The sequence below is a fragment of the Bos javanicus genome, chromosome 2, assembly GCF_032452875.1.
Source record: "Bos javanicus breed banteng chromosome 2, ARS-OSU_banteng_1.0, whole genome shotgun sequence".
Classification (NCBI taxonomy): Eukaryota; Metazoa; Chordata; class Mammalia; order Artiodactyla; family Bovidae; genus Bos; species Bos javanicus.
The window spans coordinates 20928311-20952595 of record NC_083869.1 but is presented as its reverse complement, the minus strand read 5'-3'; the positions used below and the strand labels follow the sequence as shown (position 1 = coordinate 20952595).

At 36.4% G+C, this 24285-nt stretch overlaps 1 pseudogene; it reads left to right on the top strand.

Moving 5' to 3' along the window:
• The first annotated feature begins 569 nt into the window (after positions 1-569).
• Positions 570-1039, top strand: LOC133235456 (small ribosomal subunit protein uS12-like; annotated as a pseudogene).
• The last annotated feature ends 23246 nt before the right edge of the window (positions 1040-24285 follow it).

Sequence of the window (24285 nt, the reverse complement as noted above, 5' to 3'; positions counted from 1 at the left end):
ATTGGATCTTCGAAGATAAAGGGAATAAAATTACTAGAATGGACAACAGAAGTGCTCAGTGACACTTCAGCACTGGGTAACCCTCAGATACTTAAGAGTCTTTCCAAATACAGAATGTCATGGACTCTAAAGCACTGACTTCTTTTGGGGGGCCAAATATATTGCCTGTCATTGTTTTGAATAAGGGTAATGATTGCTGAACTATATGGAAAAGGGGGTGGGGGGTGTTGGGTGTGAGGAGGAAGAAGGACTGCAGAAGAAGCAACTGGCAAAAGATTAGCTGATTTAGTTTTGACTTTACTAATTGTTACCATCTATGATTCTCTTCTATGATCCTAATTAATAAATTAACACAGAAGTTTATGTTACACAGTAGTTTTATAATAATACTAAAATATGTAAATATTAGACTTGTGTATTGCAGAATTAATAGGTTTTGTATGAGTAATTAACCCAGCAAGATAAAATTTTTAAAAATAGATTTCTAAGTTAAAGCATCACCTTTGATAAATACAAAAATCAGGAAATACAGATGTTACTTAAAGTAAAATTCTCTTTCGCTCAGGCCCATGGCGCCAGCAGGATGGGCAAGTGTTGCAGTCTTCCTACTGCCGGGAAGCTCCGTAGCCACCGACGAGACCAGAAGTGGCATGATACACAGTACAAGAAAGCCCACTTGGGCATTGCCCTGAAGGCCAACCCTTTGGGCGGCATTTCTCACACCAAGGGAACTGTGCTGGAAAAAGTAGGAGTTGAAGCCAAACAGCCAAATTCTGCCATCAGGAAGTGTGTCAGGGTTCAGCGAATCAAGAATGGCAAAAAAAATCACTGCTTTTGTACCCAACGATGGTTGCTTGAATTTTATTGAGGAAAATGATGAAGTTCTGGTTGCTGGATTTGGTCGCAAAGGTCATGCTGTTGGTGACATTCCTGGAGTCTGCTTTAAGTAGCCAATTGTCAAAGTAGCCAATCTCTCTCTTTTGGTTTTATACAAAGGCAAGAAGGGAAGACCAAGATCATAAATTTTGATGATGAAAGCACAATAGTAATAAATTTTCATATACCAAAAAAAGTAAAATTCTACAAGTTCTACCCTGTCAGAGCCCTGCAGACTCTTCTAAGACTCTGTGTTTTACTCATAGTTAAAATTGTATATCTATTATTGTGCTTATTTGATTAATATCTATCTCCACATTAAACTATAGATCTGCGAGGGCTACTTTTGATCATTGTTGTATCTCTAGCATCAAATACAATGCCTAACACATAATAGGTACTCAAAAAAAATTTTTGTTGATCCAAAGCAATTAATAAATATATAAATAAAAATAATTTATATTAAATTTCAAATAATAGAGTCTTTACCATCTAAAGTACCTGGTATAAGAATTCTCATACATTACTCTATAAATTATAGAAAATGGATAATGCAAATGATTCTTGTCCTTAGAAATGCAAATAAGTTATATACAACAGAATGCCATTGATTATTGCCCTATGCATAGATCACTTTTGCATCATTTGCAAATATATTTTAGCTTTCCATATTGCCCACATGTATATGGTTCTTTGAATTCTTCTTTGAATTGCATGTAACATTATATAGTTTCCTTCATTAATCACTGCATTAAGTATTTGATAGGTCTTTGTATTTGTATGAGTCATGACTACTTTCTTCTAGAAAGTATGCTTTAACACCTTAAAAACATCTTAAATAAAGCTAATAGTCTATTTATGTATATGAAGATATATGAGAATAAACTACATGAGCAGTATGCTGGGCCTAAGCTGGAACTGACTATACTTCTTTAAAGAATTTTATTAGTCAAGCTACAAAGAGAGTACTAAAGGAACTTTTTTATCACTATTTTGCTTTTTATCACTATTGTTAGTTCATGTAACAAAGTACCAACACTGCACTGTATCATTCAGACTCTTCCCTAGCTTCCTAGGATTTTCATACTAGAGAAATATTTTACAGAGATCATCCGTACAAGTATTTCAAAATACTTGTCCTGGTTTGCAGTTAAATTTGTTCTTTTATTTTCTGTTTTCTTTTGTTGTCATTATTTTTCTCCATGTTATATACTTTAAAACTGAAGAATTTTCAAAATTGTAAAAAGAGACAGCTCAAACTTTGGAATTTCAACTCCATACATGTTTGAAGAGTGCAAAGGTTGTATTTGGGGCGGGCAGCAGGACTAAATTACATATGATTTTTTTCAAACAAATGCCAAACTGTATCTGCTAGTAAGTTTTACCTAGCTTGGAAACCAAACTCACATAGTATGAGAATGCCAGATATACGACAATAAATATTTTTGGCATAGTTTCAAAGCTACATAATGCCAGACATAGACATGTAAAAGTAATGGCAAGAACTACAAAGATTATAAAAGACATAAAGTCACAGTTCGTAATTCATACGATTATGTTCAATAGCAGACTTAGACAGCTTTTCACATAATAAGATCCACATGTAAAAGCATCAGCTTATTTTACTCAGAAAAAGATAACAAATATTAAAATGGCTTTTAAAAGTAAAATTTTGTTGAGAGCTTGTAAATGTATGTTTGCGAGCTGAAGGAGAAAAACTTAAATTGTCTTTTTGTTTCTATTTAGATACCCAACCTCTGCTTCCCTTTTTGTAACACAGAACAATTGAATAAGAAAAGAAAATGGAGTTTTAAAGATTGGACTGTCTCTGAAATATTGTCACTGTAATCTGAATATTACAACTGGAAAAATACCATTCTTCTAAAATTAAATAAACTGTGTCTTGCATTTAGAGAAAGGATGAAGGAAATATAGTTGTCAGATGTTCAAACTCTGATTTGACTACTGGGTACAGATTGTGGGGCTCAAAGCCAAAGTTAATAAAGTAGTCCAAAGCAATTTCATTACATCCTCCATTGCAAGGTTAGTATCTCAGGCTGGTTTTTAAGTGCAGGCTTTCTAGCAACATTTTGTGCTACTTGTGATACCTTGTTTTGGACCTAAAGAACTCCAGCTAAATTGCGTTTGTGATGGGTTTGATTTCCAGAGATAAAAGAAGCATACTTTTGTGTTTTCGTTTTGTTTAATTTATAGATTAGAAGTGGCTGGCCATCAGGGTGGGCTAATGAAAAGCAAGACTAAGGGGAAATGCTAGTGAAAGAAGGATGGAAGAAACCGTAGAATCTGAGATAAACTGTCAGTCCCTTAGGCAAGATAAGCCAGAACACCACAGTGCCAAGAACAACTAGCTCGGGTTTCAGTTCTCAGTCACAAGCAACACTGCGAACCGAAGTTCAATTTTTAAAAAGGAATTTTACCAGGATGGGAAATAATAATTTAGTAGGTGAACTGAAAATAGTCACATTTTGAGATTTCATAGTAAGGGCAATAAAATATTTCTTAAGACTATAGGTCTATATGGTATTGATTTTTTATTTTGTTGAATAAAATGTAAAAAATATTTTTGCTTCTTTTCAACCCAGTGAAAACTTATAATGTAGAATAAGTTATATGGCATCTCTTATCTACCAACTATTATAAAAGGGAAAAATGTTTTGCAGACATATTTTCCTTAGTTCCAAATTTTGCAGGAAATTTTTAAATACCCCTCTAGTGATGCACTATTTGTATTGAATACATGTGGAACGCACTGGTGGTGATGGGCACTCTTTCTTAGATGTGGGTGAAAACATTTGTTACAAAAAGACACTTTCAAACTGAGTTCTATCCCCATTTACACATGGATCCCTTTAATGGATGTTGAGAGACTTGATTTAGAACTTTTAATAGGCTCGTTTACATTTTGCAAATCTCTACCTTTGAAATAAAAATGCAGTGATCCACCCATCTGCAGACAATTAAGACCAGCAGCCAAGTATAAAAGGGTGGAGAACTTTTAATAGGTGTTTATAGATTGGAAGCATCGACCCCCTTTTAAATGAAAGAAGCCTAAGAAGAAATAGTAAGTGTTAAGGATAACCATGAAATTCATTTAACCCCCCAAGCAGAAGATCTGTTATCAAAGAATTGGCAGGATTCTACACCTTCCAACTTAAGGTTCTTAGCTTAAGTACTCAGCAAAAGTACTTAGAAAAGAAATATCTTATTTAGAAGTGTTTTGATTATAAATTCTTAACTGCTTTAAGGTCAAAAACACAAGCCCACAGGAAGACCGACAGTAAGGTATGTGATATAAAAACAAATATTTCCATAAAATCTTTGCCCTAGCAAAAAGGGAAATTCTTAGTAGGTTCAAGGTGGGAATTTAGGGAATAGTATTTTTTTTACAGGAAATACTGGTTAGGCGTTTTATATAGGGGTTCTGCATTTGTGAAAGGATAATTTGCTCTAAAATATGTGGGCAACCAGCCTAAATTCTCTAATTGAGTAGTTTGCTCATAACCCCAGGCCATTAGGTGAATGTAAACTGTTACAGGCTTAGTAAGAAAATAGTCCCATTAGGATTTTTGTATTTGTATGTGGTTGTGGGTTAGAGTAACTGTTTCCAAAATCATGGATTAATGAAAAGCTCTTTTTTCTGAGTTTGCAAATACCAGCTTTGAAATGCTCAAACTCAAATTAAGCCAAGGATTCTTTTTTTGCTGTTTTTTATTTTGTTTTTTACAGTTAAAAATTTTTTTACAAGATCAAGTCTGAGCTATAAGTTCCACTGGAAGTTATCTAAGGAAAATTAGAGATAATTGACTGGTTGTTAATAAAGGAAAACACTCAAGCTTTCTTTGATACTGTCATTCAAAAACTTTGCTCATATCCTAAAATTCTCCTCATTGGCCACTGCCAAAGAACTTGACAGAAAATGGGTATGACTTTTAGCAACTAAAGACTAGTGCAGAAATTCAAGGAATGTTGTGAGCATGTGTTTCATTTAGTACACGTGGGGTAGGTAAGCTCGTATTTCTGTGAAGGAGAAGACAACTTTATGTGCTGCTTCTTGCGTCCAATCTTGGGCTCCTCTCTTGTAATGGATCCCTTCAGTTACACAGTCTACTTCTTTTCGTGTTCCAGGATTCTTGTTAACTCATCACATTGTTTCTTCCTAAGCATAGTATATTGGCATAGCAGAGCAAGGAAGGAACCCAAAAGAGACTATGTAATGCTCCTTTGAATCAATAACTATAAAACGCAGAAGAAATTCAGTCAAAGGAGGAAAATACCTGACCAAATATATTAAATTGACATATTCAAATTGAGATAATCTGTGTCTTGTTCGTGTCTCCATTTTCCCACTGAAACTGGCTCTAGTACTAATAAGCTTGTGGATGCTAGCTTTATATCAAACCTTCTTTTAAAAACTGAATTACACAAGACTTTTTCTTCACAATTAAATAAATAACAAAATCACAGAGCCCAATACCAATCTCTTAGGCCACCTGGGGCAGTGCTAGGTGTTTTCATAGGCTGGTTAACTTTTTACTGTCTAGTTTCCTTTTCGCCACTTAAAATGTTCCTATTTCAAAACATTATAACAGTACAGCCATATCACAAATATATGTTTGTCTAAATCCTTTAGTTGGAAAAATCAGAATGATATAATATGGGAGGAAATACAAAAATAAAAAGAAATCCTAAAAAGAAGATACCAAAGCAGAATTGTTCTGAAATAATAAGAAATGAAAAATTAAGCTCATATACAGGAGGATGTGAAGAAGGAATTTTAAGAGGGCTGTGCTCTACTGTGAAAGTACATGTAAACGCCATCCCTTGAAAGAATTCCAGAATAGTTGGATAGTTTTGAATAGCTTTCTTTAAAAATTTCTAAGAGATATACCAAAGAGATTGTATTTATTATCTTCTTTGGATTGAGATTGAAGCTAGAATACTTGAATAATAAATTCTGGACAAGTTGGGAGATGAGATTTGCTGAAAGAAATAACGATAAAGGAAATATAAATTGACTCTAGTAACAACCAAATGGAGAGAAAGGATTTATCTTCAAAATTCTTCCCTTAATTTATCATTTTCAAAAGTAATAAAATAATACTATAGAGAGGAAAGGCAGTGATTCATCAGATTCTTTCACATACCAGTTTACCAATATTTTTAATACCAGTATAACTATGAATTGTGTTAAGAGCAAAATGAAAATACATATGTAGGTATTTTCATGGACAACAATCCCACTTGGAGTGCCCAAAAGATGATAAAATGTTAATGAGAATTGAGACCTAACAGAGAAAAAAAAATCCATAAATATAAATATAAGGTTAGAAACTATTTGCATGTAAAGATGCTTCAAGAGGATCCTAGATGATTTTTTAGAAGATAGATGGGTGGAATTTCTAAAGAATAACTGTCCAATCTTTCTTAGTTTCATCTTGCACATAATTAATGAATATTTGTTAGATGAATGAGAAAGAGAGAAGAAAAGTAAGCCTATTACAACGCAATATCTATTTTGTGAGAAAGAAAATACTATAAATCTAAATATTTGCTCTTTCAAGTTTACTAAAATATATTTTTAAATGGATACATGGTAGATAACTATTAGAGTCAGATGAAGTATTTTCATTTTCTTCTCTTCTATAGGTTTGAAATCTTCCATAATAAATATTTAAAAAATGAAAAAGTGTATTCCTCAGGATTTGCAGAGTAAAGTGGCATATACAAAATTCATATTTAGTAACCAAAACTTGGAGATTATTATGGAATTTCATCTCAAGGAAAGACTTGTTGGGGGAAGGGATAGCAACATGGGGTCTGCTCTGCCCAATGACAATGAAACAAGAAGGTGGAATGAAGCACAAAGGGAAGCCAGAGGGAGGGGCATGGCAGTCATTTCAAGCCTGGTGGCTATTTTAATATTACAAGACTTTGTTCTTCCGATGCTTCACCACCTCATTAACCTATATGTCATTCTGAAGCATTTTGCCATGCTCTGATGATTAGAGACTTGCTCGCTAACAACACAACATTTTAAATGCAAGCTCTTCCCTGGAGTTGTGGTGAATTAATTTTCAATTAGTTTTCATTAATGAACTTCATTTTATGGGTTCAATTGCTGTCCCAGCTTCAGGAAATCCAGCAAGTACTTTGGTGGGGTGGGAGGGGGCAGCTGGAGGAGTCAGGAATATCCTGGGCCCTTTGCATGAATCCTTACTTCACTTATCAACCAAAACAAAAAATTATAAATTAAACACTACCAATAGAATCCAGGCATCTTTTCTGGGATCTTTAGAGGTAAGTTTTATTGCTAGTTTCACCTGGTTTTTATCTCATACCCCAAAACCAGGCTCCAAGAAGGGGAAAAAATCGAATCTGAATAGAAAAATGCTCTGGGCAAGTCACTCATTCTTTCTATACCTTCACTTCCTCTCATGGAAAAAGGTTTAGTCCAGATTGACCAGATTCAAGAAATACGCACCTATAATAGTTGGCAAATGATCACAAACACATCTAACACAGAAAGACAAACCATGTAGTAAAACCAAAGTTCTTGGGTTACTAATGAAGGACTAGTAGCCTGGGTAACGCTCCCACAGGCCGAAACTCTAGCTATTCCTCAGGGCAAGTGGGATGCTCCTATGCCCAAATACTATAAGGTTTCCATGGTCATACCATTTCCATCTTAAGAACCTATAAGAGAGAGTTGTGATACATTCACACCTTGTAGCAGAAGACTTCACCTTAATAAAATTTAATAAACATTTTTTTCTTCATGATTTTTCTATAAAAATTGCTAAGTGGGCTGATAAATTAATCCTTTGGTGTTTGCTCTTAAGGAGGCACGTGTTTTTTTTAAGTACACTGGGATTTTAGAATTATAAAAAGGTATTTTATTCCATCTTGTTTCTTTGACTCAGAAGTAAAGCTTATTTCTGAATTAATGGAGTTAATTCTTCCCTTCACACATAAATGATTAATTATTCTTTTAGTAGGCATTTACTGAGTGCTAATTTAGTCATAATACCAGGATCTTCAGGATCATAATCTAAAAAACAAAAACAAAAAACTAGAAGACGGGGTTCTGTTCCAGTGAAAATGTAAAGTAGTTGAAATGACAAAAGAGGAATGTATGAAACTGTAAAAAGTGACAGAGCAGCAGATGAATAAGTGAAAATAATGGAGTCGAAATTAAAGGAAAAGTACCCAGGGATGATGACATAAACCTTAGTCGATGTTTAATTATCTCTATTTACTTTCTTCATCACAGTTTCTCTGTGTTACTGGTTATTTTCTTGTGAAAACAAACTCAAATTTTCGTTCTTTTTAAATGAGTAGTGTCTTATAGATAGAGCCATTTCTTAACATTTGGTTCCTTACTATGTAAGGATATAAGGATGAAATTGGGGATCTTATATAATGATGTAAAGAAAATGACTCCCCGCAAAGTCAGCAAGAAACTAAAAATGTAAAATACCTTCTTTTGTAAGTCACTGTTAAAGATCTGGAACATCACAGTACAGATTAGAATCTAGTCTGGAAAAACCAGAAAAATATAAAAGAAACAATAGATCGTAAAACTCAATTAGTGACGTACAGGAACAAAACCAACCCTCAAAAGAAATAGGTGACCCACCTGATAGTGCAATGAAGAAAAGAGAATTTGTCAATGCACTTAGAGGTGTTTAATCTTTCATAAATTTATGTGTCTTTCACAAAATATGATGTATGTATTTTGTTATGAACTTAAGGTCTGGAGTCTGATGACAGCATAATAGGAAGAGCTCAGATTTTAGACTCAGAGCTGAATTAATACCACTTCTGACATTTATGAACAGGTTCTTGGACAAATATTTTAGCTTCTCTGAGTCTCAGTTTCATTATTGGTAAAGTATAAATAAAAATAATGCCAACATTATAAGGATTTTGTGAGGATTAAATGGGAAAATTCACATAAAATGTTTTGCACATGGTATTCACTCAGTAAAAATGAACTATTGTTATGATATATGGAGAAGGCAATGGCACCCTACTGCAGTACTCTTGCCTGGAAAATCCCATGGATGGAGGGGCCTGGTGGGCTGCAGTCCATGGGGTTGCTAAGAGTGGGACAAGACCTAGTAACTTCACTTTCACTTTTCACTTTTCACTTTCACGCATTGGAGAAGGAAATGGCAACCCACTCCAGTGTTCTTGCCTGGAGAATCCCAGGGACGGGGGAGCCTGGTGGGCTGCTGTCTGTGGGGTCGCACAGAGTCAGACACGACTGACGCAACTTGGCAGCAGCAGCAGCAGCAGCTATGGTATATACTCAGCTAAACATTTGGAAGTAAGCAAAATTCTCTAGGTGGATAGAAAGTTATCTTACAAAGTCATCTCATTAGTGGAGTCCATAAAATATTTTTATTAAAACCACTAATAAATTTGGAGACATAACCAAATGAGAATTACGTGACTGCCATTACTTAGGTTGCCTGGTGATCAATTTAAAAAATTGAAGAGATGTCACTAGTTTCCAAATCTCAACTTCTGGCACAAAAATCAAGTATTTAATATTATTTTGCCTTCATAATTCCACAAAACACCAGATTATTAGGTTCTGCCTTTTGTCCTAAACTCCCCTAAGTTATATCAACAATAATGTACATGTCCTATGTCTTCCTTTGAATAAAACATAAGTGGATAAATGTGGTTTTATTAGGTCAACTGGGAAAATAAACTTTCGTGCAGCCATCCACCTGTTTTCTACATATTCCAATATGGGAAACGTCAACTCTCTTTGAAAGAACTGCTGTGAAACTGGTCTCTAAGTACATTTTTCTAAACTCAACACAATCATGCTTTTTAAAAACATGATACATGTTTTTTCAAGTATTAAAGGACTTATCCAGGGTTCTCTAATCTTTGTCACAATGTTATCATTAAATGAATGATTTTTGCTACTTTTTCAAGAAATAACCATACTTAGTAACTGAGTGTCAAGCAGTAATACCAGAAAAAAGCAATGAGCTAGAACTGAGTGAAATTCTAATTCTAATTCTGCAAGCTACTTTTAAAATAAAGAGGGTATGTGTGTGTGTGTGTGTGTGTATATAGCTGATTAACTTTGCTGTACAACAGAAAATAACATAACATTGTAAAGCAACTATACTCCAATAAAAATTTTTAAAAATAAGCCATTTTAGGTACAAATAAACTTTTTTATGAAACAGAAATAGAGTCACAGATGGTAGAAAACAAACCTATGGTTACCAAAGGGAAAAAGTAGTGAGGGATAAATCGGGAGCTTGGGATTGCCATATACACACTACTATTTGTAAAATAGATAATAAGGACCTCCTGTATAGCACAGGGAACTCTGCTCAGTACTCTGAAATAACCTATATGGGAGAGGAATTTTAGGAAGAGAGTATACACGTATCTGTATAACTGATTCGCTTTGCTGTACACCTGAACACAACATTGTAAACAACTATACTCCAAAACACAAACAAAAAAAGGTTTTTAAAGGCAAAAAATCCACTTTACCTATATTAAATAATAGAATATTATTGCCCCCATTCTGGCCTAAAAAATATTAATTATTTTGTTTTCTGTTTTTGGAAACAGTAATATATGTACATAATTTCAAAAATTGAAAAGTGTGAAATGATATAATACCTCACTTATCTCCCAATTAAACTTACTTCTTAAATTGGAGGCACTATGCAGTCATGCATATTATAAACATAATTTTACATTAATTTTCCTGATAGAAACTTTTACTTCTGGCTTAATATATGTAACATATATTATATTTTGTATTATAATATTAGTTAATAATATAGTATATTAAATCAGAAGTAAATTAACAAATAGGTCATAAGTTACTGCAAGTCTCTTGTGACTTGTAGTTTTGAAGAAAACATCTAACATAAATACTCTATTGTACTGTAAAAAGACTATTAAGAGAAGTTCTAAAAAACATTTCGCTTAAGGTTCTATTTATATGAAGTCTAAAAGAGAACTGAGAAAAATACCATAAGCTCCCATTTAGCCAGACCCAAATAACCAGAATTCTTTGTAGTCATAGGCAATAATTCATGTTCCTATAGATGATCCTATGACTCTGCAGGATGAAAGTCCTTCTGAAGCACAAAGCATTACAATTATGTGCTGCTTGACTTAGTCTCACTATTAAAGTCATCGTATTATTTCCTTGAAACGTATGATCCAGGATTAAAAGTTTCATGTATGTGGCAATGTCTTTATTATTCAGAATATTAAATTAATCATAATATTTCATTATCCTCAATTTCTTTTAAAAAGGAATTTCCTCTTAGTTTAATGTGGAAATATGAGGACGTGTGGAGAAAAGGGAAGAAATCTTAACCTACATCACGTTATGAGTAAGACCTCTGTCCTCATTCTTGAGTTCATTGGTATTAATATTGCCTTAAAGTATGCTAAGAAACTTCATCTTATTTTTAGTTTTTCCTAATAAATTACGTATAATCAAACATTCAGATATTTTCTTAATATATTTTGATTCCATAAACACAAAATTTTAAATACATATGCAATTATTTTAAATGATTAAAGTGCAACTCTTCAGATATTTTCTACAAGGAAAAGTACCCTCTGTAAATATAAGTTATTGTGCTAAGATATCATAAATATACACTGAACATTTATGGTACTTAATTTTATAAGTTAACAATTTAATGCCATTTACCAGGGCTTTTTTTTTTCTTACATAATTTAACTCATTTCTTCAGAGCTAGTTACGTCTATATTTTACATCATTTTAATAATTATATATTGTGCATGGTATGAATAACCACCTTAAAACCTCACTCCCTGAATCCAATTTAGAAGATAAATTGTTAACACAGAAAACTGTTTTTAGAGATTCCTATGGAAAATTTTTTAAATATTTTATGTACCCTTTGCTTTGAGTTTTTAAAATATTTGGAGCAGGCTAAATTGTTCCATTATTAACTATTAAAATTTTTGTATTTATATGCATAACATTAGAATATTTCTATTTTGACAGACACAAAGGAAAGGAAGCAAGGAAATGCACAATTACACCAGAAAGATACTGTGTCATCCAATACTCAAACACCGCAGGATATGCTAAGAGAGTCATTAAAACAGCATTCGGCTGTGTTCCATTGACATATGGTAGGCTTCCAAAATTAACAGAGTATTTTGCTGCCTACTGGCTTGTATCACAGTCTTGATAGTTTTGGGGGTTTTGTTTTTTGGTTTTGGTTTTTGTAGAGGGGGGGCATTTTAAATGTCTTTGTTTTGATAGGTACTTTTGAGAGCTTATGAATCATTAATCTCTTTAGATGTGTGATTCTGGTTAAGGAAACAAAGATCATATTTCTTCCGTTTTCTTTGCAATTCTCTCCTCTACTATGTGCCTCTCTCTCCTCCTCGTGCATTGGGGTAGCCTCTCTGTTCTCTTCCTCTGAGCCAAACTGCCATTTTTAAAATATATTTTAAAAACATATTCAGGAAGGTATAAACTTGTTTGGCTGTGGACTTCCCTGGAGGTCCAGTGGTTAGGGCTCTATGCTTCCCCTGCAAGGGGGCAGGGGTTTGATCCCTGGTTGGGGAACTAAGATTCTGAATGCCTTGCAATGCAGCCAAAACAAAAAGAAAATTTTTTAATTTATTCGGTTGTGATATCTGTTTCTCATGCCTGACTGAATAGGTTGTAAGTTCCCCTTGAACTTTCACATGCGCAGCAGCGTCTCCAATTTTGTTCAAGACGTATGGGGTTAGCTCTGCCTCCGCACACCCTTGACACCCACAATGTAACTGGAGTCACTCTTAACTTCAGCTTGGTAAAATATTCAGTTTATAGCCCAGAATGTGTTCACTTTATAAATTATATTTCAATAAAACTCCAAAACAAGGAGTGTATTTCTAAACCGTAAGGAAGAGCAAAGATCTACTCTCAAACTCCACATAGCCAGGTCACTCTGTAGCACTCTTTTCAAAATGAAATGAAGGTTTTCAGAGTCATATAAACTCAATCTCAATGTCCATGTATACGCTTCCTAAATAGTAATTAGGATATTCTGCGGCTTTGATAAAGAAGAAGGCCTCTTCCTCCAAATTTCCACCACCATCTGTGTCTGAAGCATCCATTGGCCATTTGTTATGCCAGTGTCAAATTTCTTTTTGAGAGTGTTACACTGAGATTTCTGAATGAGATGGCAGTATTACTTAGCTCCTGCTTAACCCCTGCTTACTCCCAGAGGGATCAAAGGGCAGTACCTATTTTGAGGTCAATTACTCTGTCTCTTTAGTTTAGAAAGATCTTAATTATGCAGTCTCCAAGACACAAAAGGTAAAGGAATTTTCCTGCACCCAAAGTCACTGACACCACATGGTGAGAGATTCCAGCCCTGCCAAATTCTTCTTCAGTGGTGTAACACAACACAGCACAGGCAGGAATACCAGGCAAAGGATAGCTGGAGGGATATTCAGTTGAGTTCAGTTCAGTCGCTCAGTCGTGTCCGACTCTTTGCGACCCCATGAACCCTAGCATGCCAGGCCTCCCTGTCCATCACCAACTCCCGGAGTTCACTCAGACTCACGTCCATCGAGTCAGTGATGCCATCCAGCCATCTCATCCTCTGTCGTTCCCTTCTCCTCCTGCAAGGGATGTTAGTTGCCTTTAACTGATTTTCTGCCCCTGGAGCTAGGTGAAGATTCAGACTTAGCATGTTTAAGAATACACGTATTAGGTTTAGGTGGCCAGGATTCGAATTTCATACGTTGCTAGCTGTGTGACTTTGGACAAGTTAATTATACTCCTTTATCCTCTATGAGAGTTAATAACAGCATCTATTTCACAGAGCTTCAATGTGATGATGCATATAAAGTGTCTAGCCTGTGGTGAGCATTTGGTAAGTGTTAACTATTCATTCATTCATTCATTCAATAAACACTGAGCACCTCTACAAAGCATTTTATGGATGAGGAAACTGAGACATGGAAATCTTGGGCAGTCACCCCAAATTCCTATTGAAATAGGACTGGGACCCTGATGTCCTACTGTCTGTTTTCACCTCACCAGGGTGAGCTAGTCAGTCCTCGTAACGGGATATTAAAAATCCAACTTAGATTTGGGAAACAGCCAGGAAAGTCTCAAAAAATGAAATATTTCAAAGAAATGCCAAGTTCCTGTTTCAGTTTTATGAAACATGCAATGATTGCAAACTTGTCTAAAATGTTTTCATGAGCAGAACAAAATAAGACTGAGATATAAGTGTGATTTACAAAGAGAAAATGCCAACAGATCCTGAAGCCATACAAAAATCTGTCTTACTTTTGTTGTATGAGCTAAAAAATATGCCTTGTTGTCAAGTGAGGGCCTGGGATGTTTAGTTCTTGTGTGTATTGTCTTTATTTCTTCATATAATGAGATTCTTATAAATTTTAACCAATACTATATATAACATAAGAAATAATCAATAAGGACAAACAATGGGTGAAGGGAAGGAGGAGATGATTTGAACTGACAGTTTATTTTCTCAAATGAGTGCTTACTCCCAGAGATTTGGGAACAACAAAATGAAGTTATTATACTAATAGGTTAGCCCACATCCACCCTACCAAATGCTGATTTTAGATTCCCTATGGAACAAATACTACTTAAATCTTTAATTTCCATATTACTACTACTGAATTGAAAATGTCAGGCCCTATAAACCCAAAATAAGTTAAGAATACATAAAAGGCTGGAATGAAATCAAATTAAATATAAATTTCTTCACATATTCTGATAGGAATCTAAACATACAATCAGATCAGATCAGATTAGATCAGATCAATCAGTCCTGTCAAACTCTTTGTGACCCCATGAATCGCAGCACGCCAGGCCTCCCTGTCCATCACAAACTCCCGGAGTTCACTGAGACTCACGTCCATCGAGTCAGTGATGCCATCCAGCCATCTCATCCTCTGTCATCCCCTTCTCCTCTTGCCCCCAATCCCTCCCAGCATCAGAGTAAAAAAGTTGCCTTAAAACTCAACATTCAGAAAACTAAGATCATGGCATCTGGTCCCATCACTTCATGGCAAATAGATGGAGAAACCTGGAAACAATGACAGACTTTATTTTTCTGGGCTCCAAAATCACTGCAGATAGTGACTGCAGCCATGAAATTAAAAGACACTTACTCCTTGGAAGAAAAGTTACGACCAACCTAGACAGCATATTTAAAAGCAGAGACAATACTTTGCCAACAAAGGTCCATCTAGTCAAAGCTCTGGTTTTTCCAGTAGTCATGTATAGATGTGAGAGTTGGACTATAAAGAGGGCTGAGCGCAGAAGAATTGATGCTTTTGAACTATGGTGTTGGAGAAGACTCTTGAGAGTCCCTTGGATAGCAGGAGATCCAACCAGTCCATCCTAAAGGAAATCAGTCCTGAATATTCATTGGAAGGACTGATACTGAAGCTGAAACTCCAATACTTTGAGACCTGATGAGAAGAGCTGACTCATTGGAAAGACCCTGATGCTCGGAAAGAGTGAAGGTGGGAGGAGAAGGGGACGACAGAGGACGAGATGGTCGGATGGCATCACTGACTCAATGGACATGAGTTTGAGTAAACTCCGGGAGTTGGGGATGGACGGGGAGGCCTGGCGTGTTGCAGTCCATGGGGTCACAAAGATTTGGACACAACTGAGTGACTGAACTGAACTGACTGAACTGAATCATTTGTTAGATATAACTAGTTATAATCATAACCACCAGTATGGAAATGGTTGTATAAACTAAAGTATTCTGATTCTCTACAATACAATTCTGCTGCTACAAACAATGAAGTAGATGTGTAGATATTGATATGGGAAAATGTTGGTGAATAATTCTTGAAGAAGCTGGATGGTGAGTACTTACTCTTCTCTCTACCTCTTTAAATGTTTGAATATTTCCATAATATCAATACAAAGCATTTTTAAAATTTCATCTATAGTTCTGCTTAGGATCTAGAAAGCTTCAAGAGAGCATCACTCTCATCCTAAGAACAGGAAAAACCCAGATAATCTACCAAAAAAAATTTTAATCATTAGAGAACTGAGTATACAAGGCAACTAAATGAACTAAATTCTAAAAAGTGACAAAGCCTTCTAAAGGGAAAGGGGAATATATAAAATTTTACTTTTGGCACAGCAAGGAAGGAAGGGATGGCCACCATTAAGGTAGGTAAGAAGAGAACACCTAAACTTTTAACAAATTCTGAAAGGCCTAATTGTGGTTCAGCACGTAAAGAATCCGCCCATAATACAGGAGACCTAGGTTCAATCCCTGGGTTGGGAAGATCCCCTGAAGAAGGGAATTGCCACACACTCCAGTATTCTGGTCTGGAGAATCCCCACGGATAGTCTATGGGGGTCACAAAGAGTCGGACACGACTGAGCGACTTTCACTTCACTTCACTTCACGGACACCCTATCTTTGACAAAGGAGGCAAAAATATACAACAGAGAAAAACAATCTCTTTAACATGTGATACTTGGAAAACTGGTCAATTACCTGTAAAAGAATGAAACTAGAACACTTTCTAACACCATACACAAAAATAAACTCAAAATGGATTAAAGATCTAAATGTAAGACCAGAAACTATAAAACTCCTAGAGGAAAACATAGGCAGGACACTCTCTGACATAAATCACAGAAAGATCCTCTTTGACCCACTTCTCAGAGTAAGGGAAATAAAAGCAAAAATAAACAAATGGGACCTAATTAAACTTAAAAGCTTTTGCACAATGAAGGAAACTATAAGCAAAGTGAAAAGACAGCCCTCAGAATGGGAGGAAATAGTAGCAAACAAAGCAACTGACAAAGAATTAATCTCCAAAATATATAAGCAACCAATGCAGCTCAATACCAGAAAAATAAATGAACCAATCAAAAAATGGGCCAAAGAAGTAAATAGACATTTCTCCAAAGAAGACATAAATATAGCTAACAAACATATGAAAAGATGCTCAATATCACTCATTATCAGAGAAATGCAAATCAAAACCACAATGAGGTACCATCTCACGCTGGTCAGAATGGCTACTATCAAAAAGTCTACAAACAGTAAATGCTGGAGAGGATGTGGAGAAAAGGGAACCCTCTTACACTGTTGGTGGGAATGCCAACTAGTACAGCCACTATGGAGAACAGTGTGGAGATTCCGTAAAACACTGGAAATAGAACTGCCATGAGACCCAGCAATCCCACTGCTGGCATACACACCAAGGAAATCAGAATTGAAAGAGAAATGTGTGCCCCAATGTTCCTCACAGCACTGTGTACAATACCTAAGACGTGGATGTCCTAGATGTCCATTGGCAGACAAATGGATAAGAAAGCTGTGTCACATATACACAATGGAATATTACTCAGCTATTAAAAAGAACACATTTAAGTCAGTTCTAATGAGGTGGCTGAAATTGGAGCCTATTATACAGAGTGAAGTAAGTCAGAAAGAAAAACACCAGTACAGTATATTAACACCAGTACAGCATATATGTGGAATTTAAAAAGATGGTAATGATGACCCTATAAGCAAGACAGCAAAAGAGACACAGATATAAAGAATAGAGTTTTGGACTCTGTGGGAGAAGGCAAGGGTGGGGTGATTTGAGAGAATAGCATTGAAACATGTGTATTACCATATGTGAAATAGATGACCAGTCCAAGTTCAAATCATGAAACAGGGCACTCAAAGCCGGTGCACAGGACAGCCCAGAGGGATGGGATGGGGAGGGAGGTGGGAAGGGGGTTTGGGATGGGGAGACACATGTACACCTGTGGCTGATTCATGTCAATGTATGGCAAAAGCCACCACAATGTTGAAAAATAATTCAGTTCAGTTCAGTTCAGTCACTCAGTCATGTCCGACTCTTTGAGACCCCGTGAACCACAGCACACCAGGCCTCCCTATCCAACACCAACTCCCAGAGTCCAACCAAACTCATGTCCATTGAGTCGGTGATGCTGTCCAACCATCTCATCCTCTGTCGTCCCCTTCTCCTCCCTCCCTCAATCTTTCCCAGCATCAGGGTCTTTTCAAATGAGTCAGCTCTTCGCATCAGGTGGCCAAAATACTGGAGTTTTAGCTTTAGCCTCAGTCATTCCAATGAACACCCAGGACCGATTTCACTTAGGATGGACTGGTTGGATCTCCTTGCAGTCCAAGGGACTTTCAAGAGTATTCTCCAATACCACAGTTCAAAAGCATCAATTCTTCTGTGCTCAGCCCTCTTTATAGTCCAACTCTCACATCCATACATGACCACTGGAAAAGCCATAGCCTTGACTAGATGGACCTTTGTTGACAAAGTAATATCTCTGCTTTTTAATATGCTATCTAGGTTGGTCATAACTTTCCTTCCAAGGAGTAAGCGTCTTTTAATTTCATGACTGCAATCACCATCTGCAGTGATTTTGGAGCCCCCAAAAATAAAATCAGCCACTGTTTGCACTATTTCCCCATCTATTTGCCATGAAGTGATGGGTCCAGATGCCATGATTTTAGTTTCCTGAATGTTGAGTTTTAAGCCAACTTATTCACTCTCCTCTTTCACTTTCATCAAGAGGCTCTTTAGTTGTTCTTCACTTTCTGCCATAACGGTGGTGTCATCTGCATATCTGAGGTTATTGATATTTCTCCCGGCAATCTTGATTCCAGCTTGTGCTTCTTCCAGCCCAGCGTTTCTCATGATGTACTCTGCATAGAAGTTAAATAAGCAGGGTGACAATACACAGCCTTGACGTACTCCTTTTCCTATTTGGAACCAGTCTGTCATTCCATGTCCAGTTCTAACTGTTGCTTCCTGACCTGCATACAAATTTCTCAAGAAGCAGGTCAGGTGGTCTGGTATTCCCATCTCCTTCAGAATTTTCCACAGTTTATTGTGATCCACACAGTCAAAGGCTTTGGCATAGTCAATAAAGCAGAAATAGATGTTTTTCTGGAACTCTCTTGCTTTTTCGATGATCCAGCGGATGTTGGCAATTTGATCTCTGGTTCCTCTGCCTTTTCTAAAACCAGCTTGAACGTCTGGAAGTTCACAGTTCACGTATTGCTGAAGAAGAATTTTGGCTTGGAGAATTTTGAGCATTACTTTGCTAGCGTGTGAGATGAGTGCAATTGTGTGGTAGTTTGAACCTTCTTTGGCATTGCCTTTCTTTGGGATTAAAATGAAAACTGACCTTTTCCAGTCCTGTGGCCACTGCTGAGTTTTCCAAATTTGCTGACATATTGAGTGCAGCACTTTCACAGCACCATCTTTTAGGATTTGAAATAGCTCAACTGGAATTCCAGTAAAATAAGCAGCCTCCAATTAAAATAAATTGATTAATTTTTTTTTTTAAGTGAAGACAAAACCAAGAAAAAGAGCGGGAAAAGATCAATCTTCAGGCAAAAAAGTTCAGACAGAAGGGAAAAGAGAAGCAAAGGGAAAACAGGTGGCAGTGTCCAACCAAGAGACTATAAGAAGACCCACTTGCAGGAAATGAAGAGACTAAAAATAAGGAGAGCCCAGCCTCTGACGAAGCAGAAGTGAAAGAAGCCAATTCTGATTAATATCACACACCCAGTCCTGTCAGGGGTCCCTTCTTGTACAATCAGAGGAATATTTTTATCAATTATTTTGTAAATGCAAGTGTTTTAGTAGCTCTAGAAACATTTTAAAAAAGGAGGGAATCCCACCTCCTCCCATTTTTTAAGTGTAAAATGCCTTTTTTAAAGAGGTGAAATCATTTGCTGGTTGTTTATTTTTTGGTACAACCAGAAAATAGTGGGATATTGAATATGAGAGGCTTTGATTGTCTTGGCTGTCAGCTTAACATTCCATAGATGGGGGGTAGCTTTTATATCCTATAACACAAAGCATACTAAATGGCAATTTGGAGTCAGTTGCACGTTTAATGTTTTGAACACTTCATATATTTTTTTTGGAACACTTTAAATTACTTCTCTTTCCGTATTGTTTTGGTAGAATTATTTCCTACAGCAAACCACTCACTCCTTGATCTTGGTTCTCCTGGCTAGAATTTTGTGCACTCTATAACATCTGGTCCTGGTAGTCTAATTTTCCTAGTAACCTTGTTGATGTGCTGTGAATGATTGCAGCTTGAGTATGTAGTGTATATGATACTAAATTGTGAATCAGTGGGACTTATGATGTAACAGCATATCAATATTTGAAGATATTGGTACTTGATACCCTGTTAAGGAAATTTCACCTCCAAATTTTAAGCTAGAAAGTCACTGGAATAACTGTTAAGAGAAGAATCACAACTACATGATTTTTTAGATTTTTGGTATGTATGTGAAGAATTGTGTACAAATTGAAATGTCTGTGTACTGATCCTCAAAACAACCAATAAAAATCTCAATTATGGGGGAAAAAAAAAACCTATGGGCCTGAGATCCTGCGGTTATATAAAGTAGGGGTCCTTTCTGCACTGGGAAGAACAGGATACTTACCTTCTCTCGACTCAATACAAGTGTACTTGAGACCCACCCATAAATTGCATACTTTTTAAAGAGCTAATTTACTTAAATTACTAAAATTATCTCTTCTATTAGGAATCATTTTTCTCTATATGAAGTAATCAGATGATAGTAAAGAATTTTGCAAGTAATCAGAAATAGTGAGTGACCCTCCAAATCAAGCTTGAGAGGACATATTGTCTTCATTTTCAAAGAGGACCTATCAAACTGATGGTGATTATGTTCTAAGATTGAGAGGACTGTCTCTGCCAATAAGAATTTTTTCTAAACAGTGTTCTCCTGTAAATATGGTGTCTTGGCTTATTGCAGGCAGCTTGATGCAAGAAAAACATGAGCTTTGGTATCTCCCAGGCTATGGAACCACATGCAGAATGCGGAGCATCAGTTTCCTCATTTGTAAAACAGGAAGTAGGAAAAAGTGATGCTTACTTACATGTTTGCCTATGAAAATCAAATAAATATAGTCTATACCCATTACAAAGAATGAAATAATGCCATTTGTAGCAACATGGATGGACCTAAAGATTATCATGTTAAGCAAAGTAAGTCAGAAAGAGAAAGACAAATACCATATGATATCACTTCTATGTGGAATTTAAAATACAACACAAATGAACTTATCTACAAAGCAGAAACTGACTCACAGACATAGAGAACCACCGTTGTGGTTGCCAAGGGTGAGAGTAGAGAGGGAAGGGAAGGACTGAGAGTTTGGGATTAGCAGATAAGCTATTATATGTGGGATGGATAAACAACTAGGTCCTACTGAATAGCACAGGGAACTATATTCCGTATCTTGTGATAAACCACAATGGAAAAGAATATGGGAAAAGAATATAAGACTCAGTCACTTTGCTGTACAGCAGAAATTAAACACATTGTAAATCAACTATATTTCAATAAAATTATTTTTTGAAAAATGCTGTTTAACCACTCAGTTGTGTCCAACTCTTTGTGACCCCATGGACTGTAGCCCACCAGGCTGCTCAGTCCATGGGGATTCTCCAGGCAAGAATACTGGAGTGGGTTGCCATGCCCTCCTCCAGGGGATCTTCCCAACCCAGGGGTTGAACCCAGGTGTCCCACATTGCAGGCAGATTCTTTACCATCTGAGCCACCAGGGAAGCCCAAGAATGCTGCAGTACATAGCCTATCCCTTCTCCGGGGGATCTTCCTGACCTAGGAATCAAACGGGGGTCTCCTGCAGGTGGGTTTTTTTACCAGCTGAGCTCCCAGGGAAGCCCAGTGAGTCTCATATAAAACAACCAGCCCTGCATTTGGCATATAAAAGACACACACTGCAAATGCTCAGTGCCTTTTCTCCTCACCCCACCACTCCCCCTTTGCTGTATATTTTGTATTATGGATTTAGCCACTGTTTGCAGATCTATTGCTATACACAACTCTTTGACTAAGACTTTGATCCAGAAAACCATATTCCTCGTTCCTTTGCATCTGGCTGAGATGTGAACTTCTCTATGTCTTATCTTTTTGCCCTTCTGCCTCAAAACTCCAAGACTTTTCTTCAGGCCCTCTTCAGCTCCTATCATAACTGTGTTTGTGTGTTTGCTGATGCTGTTTTTAATCTTATTATAATAATGGTCATTAAGCTGAAGTTATTTCTCTGTCCCAGTGAGTAAATGACACATGGGAATACTTCTAGGCAACAAATTGCCTTGTACTTAGACATTTTCTATATCCTAATTCTTGATCAATTCATCTTCCTTCTTAAAAACAATACTTTGTTCAAGCTAGAAGAGAAGTCAGAGGACATCCCCCAAGAGAGGCTGGTCAGCCAGTTAACAAGAGAGCCAAAACTGAAACCCAAGTCCCCTGCCTCATCCCATCATTATAAAGCGGATTGGCTAAATGATTTTAAAAAGCAAGTAACTGTGCTCTTTATCATAATTAAAGATCTCTAAAATGTGTAAAACTCCCATGGTGAAGGTTTTTATGGGTGACAGCACTTCAAGACCTCAGGAGAAAAGAAGTCATATTAATCCAAAGTTGTAGCAGCATTCGTTACTATTGTTATAGCTACTCAAACAATTGAGTTCTTTTAGTTCATTTTAATACTGTCTCTATTGGATTAAAGATGGTCACACATTTTTGCTAGCCCTCCCCTGGAATCTGGGCTGACCTTGCTGGCCTACCTGATCTATGAAATAGAGTAGAAGTAAAGTCCTAGGCCTTCTGAAGCTAAGTCATAAGTCTTGCAGCTTCTATCTTGGTCTCTTGGAATCCTCTTTCTGAATACCATGAGCTTGGCATGTAAGAAGTCCAAATATACAACTTAAAAACAAAATAATTCAATTTAAAAGTGGGCAAAAACCACTGGTGCACTGCAGGAGGCTAGTGAAGTGTAACTGTTTGGTTTGTTGGAAGATACTGATCTGTGTGCCATTCTCACTAAGAGAGTCACCATCATGCCCAAAGACATCCAGTTGGCTCTTTAGATGGATGGGGTTGGGGTAGGGGGAGAGCTTTAAATGAAAACAGTTTTTATGGTGTCTTGTAGTGAATTCTGTAACATACTTTGGCTTAGCTTGTGGCTCCTTTTGGTAAGAAATTATCTATAGTATGTTGCATTTGTATTTAAGTCATTCCATCTTTCACTCAGGATGAATGCAACAAGAGCTTGTTCACAGACTTTAGTGATGTGAGCACTGTTTCTCAGGAGTGACAAGTTGCTGATATGCAGAAGGGATGGGTGATGTTTCCTGCTTCTCATGATGCATGTTTCTGTATGTTAATGAGTTGTTGGGTAGCTATTATGGTACTAGAATGATAAACATGTACAAGGTCCTTCTGCAGTAAAACTGGTTATAACTTTTGATTCAAGTGTTAAAAGTTGGGGCTATGAAGTCTGACCACACATCACTGTGATAGAATGTGGGCTTTTTCAAGGGGTGAAGATACAAGTCTTAACCACAGTGTAACTTACGGTTTCCTTAAAAAAAAAAAAAAAAAGGCAAACTTGGCAGCTATAGAATACACTGTGTGCATTTATAACAGCTATTTTATATATTGTAGTGTCAAAATCTTTAAATTAAATATTTCACATTGAAAAAATAAAAGTGGGCAAAGTACTTAAATACACATTTCTCCAAGGAAGATATACAAATGGCCAATAAGTATATCAAAAGATGTTCAACATCACTAGTCACTGGGAAAATGTATATCCAAACCACAACGAAACACCACTTTGCACCCATTAGAATAATTCTTGGGTTTTTTTTTAAAGCAGAAAATAAAATGTTGGTGAAACTGTGTAGAAATTAGAACACTCATGCACTGCTTACAGAAATGTAAAATTGGTGCAGCTGTTATGGAGAACAGTTTGATGGCTCCTCAAAAAACTAAGCATAGAATTACCAAATTTTGTCACCCAGAAACAGATAAACTGTTTCAGAGCATGCTTCCCCTACTTTCTATCCACGTGATGGTTCTAATGACGGACCTACAAGAGTGGCATCAGTAAAAATACCACTCAGTCAAGTTTTAGGAGGTTTGGAGAAGCATTTGGTGGGTGTGCAATGCTGGTCCCCCTCACCTAGGGCAGAGACCACAACAATCTGCCTTCTACATTGTATCCTAAGGTTGCCGATAAACATCCTTTACAAACAAAGGCCAATTCAGTCATAAATTTAAAAGGTTACAGACTGCATTTTGTTTTCATTTGAAATTGAGTTACTTTTATTAAGTCCCACGGGAGGAGTAAATGTCTTAAAAAGTAAGATTACTCCCTTTACTAAAACATCAATGAGCAAAGTGATACTACTTTTCCACACAAAATATTACTATTTGGTGATATTTGAGAAGCAGAATGATGAAAGCTGCTTTCTAATAACTTGTCCTAAAATTG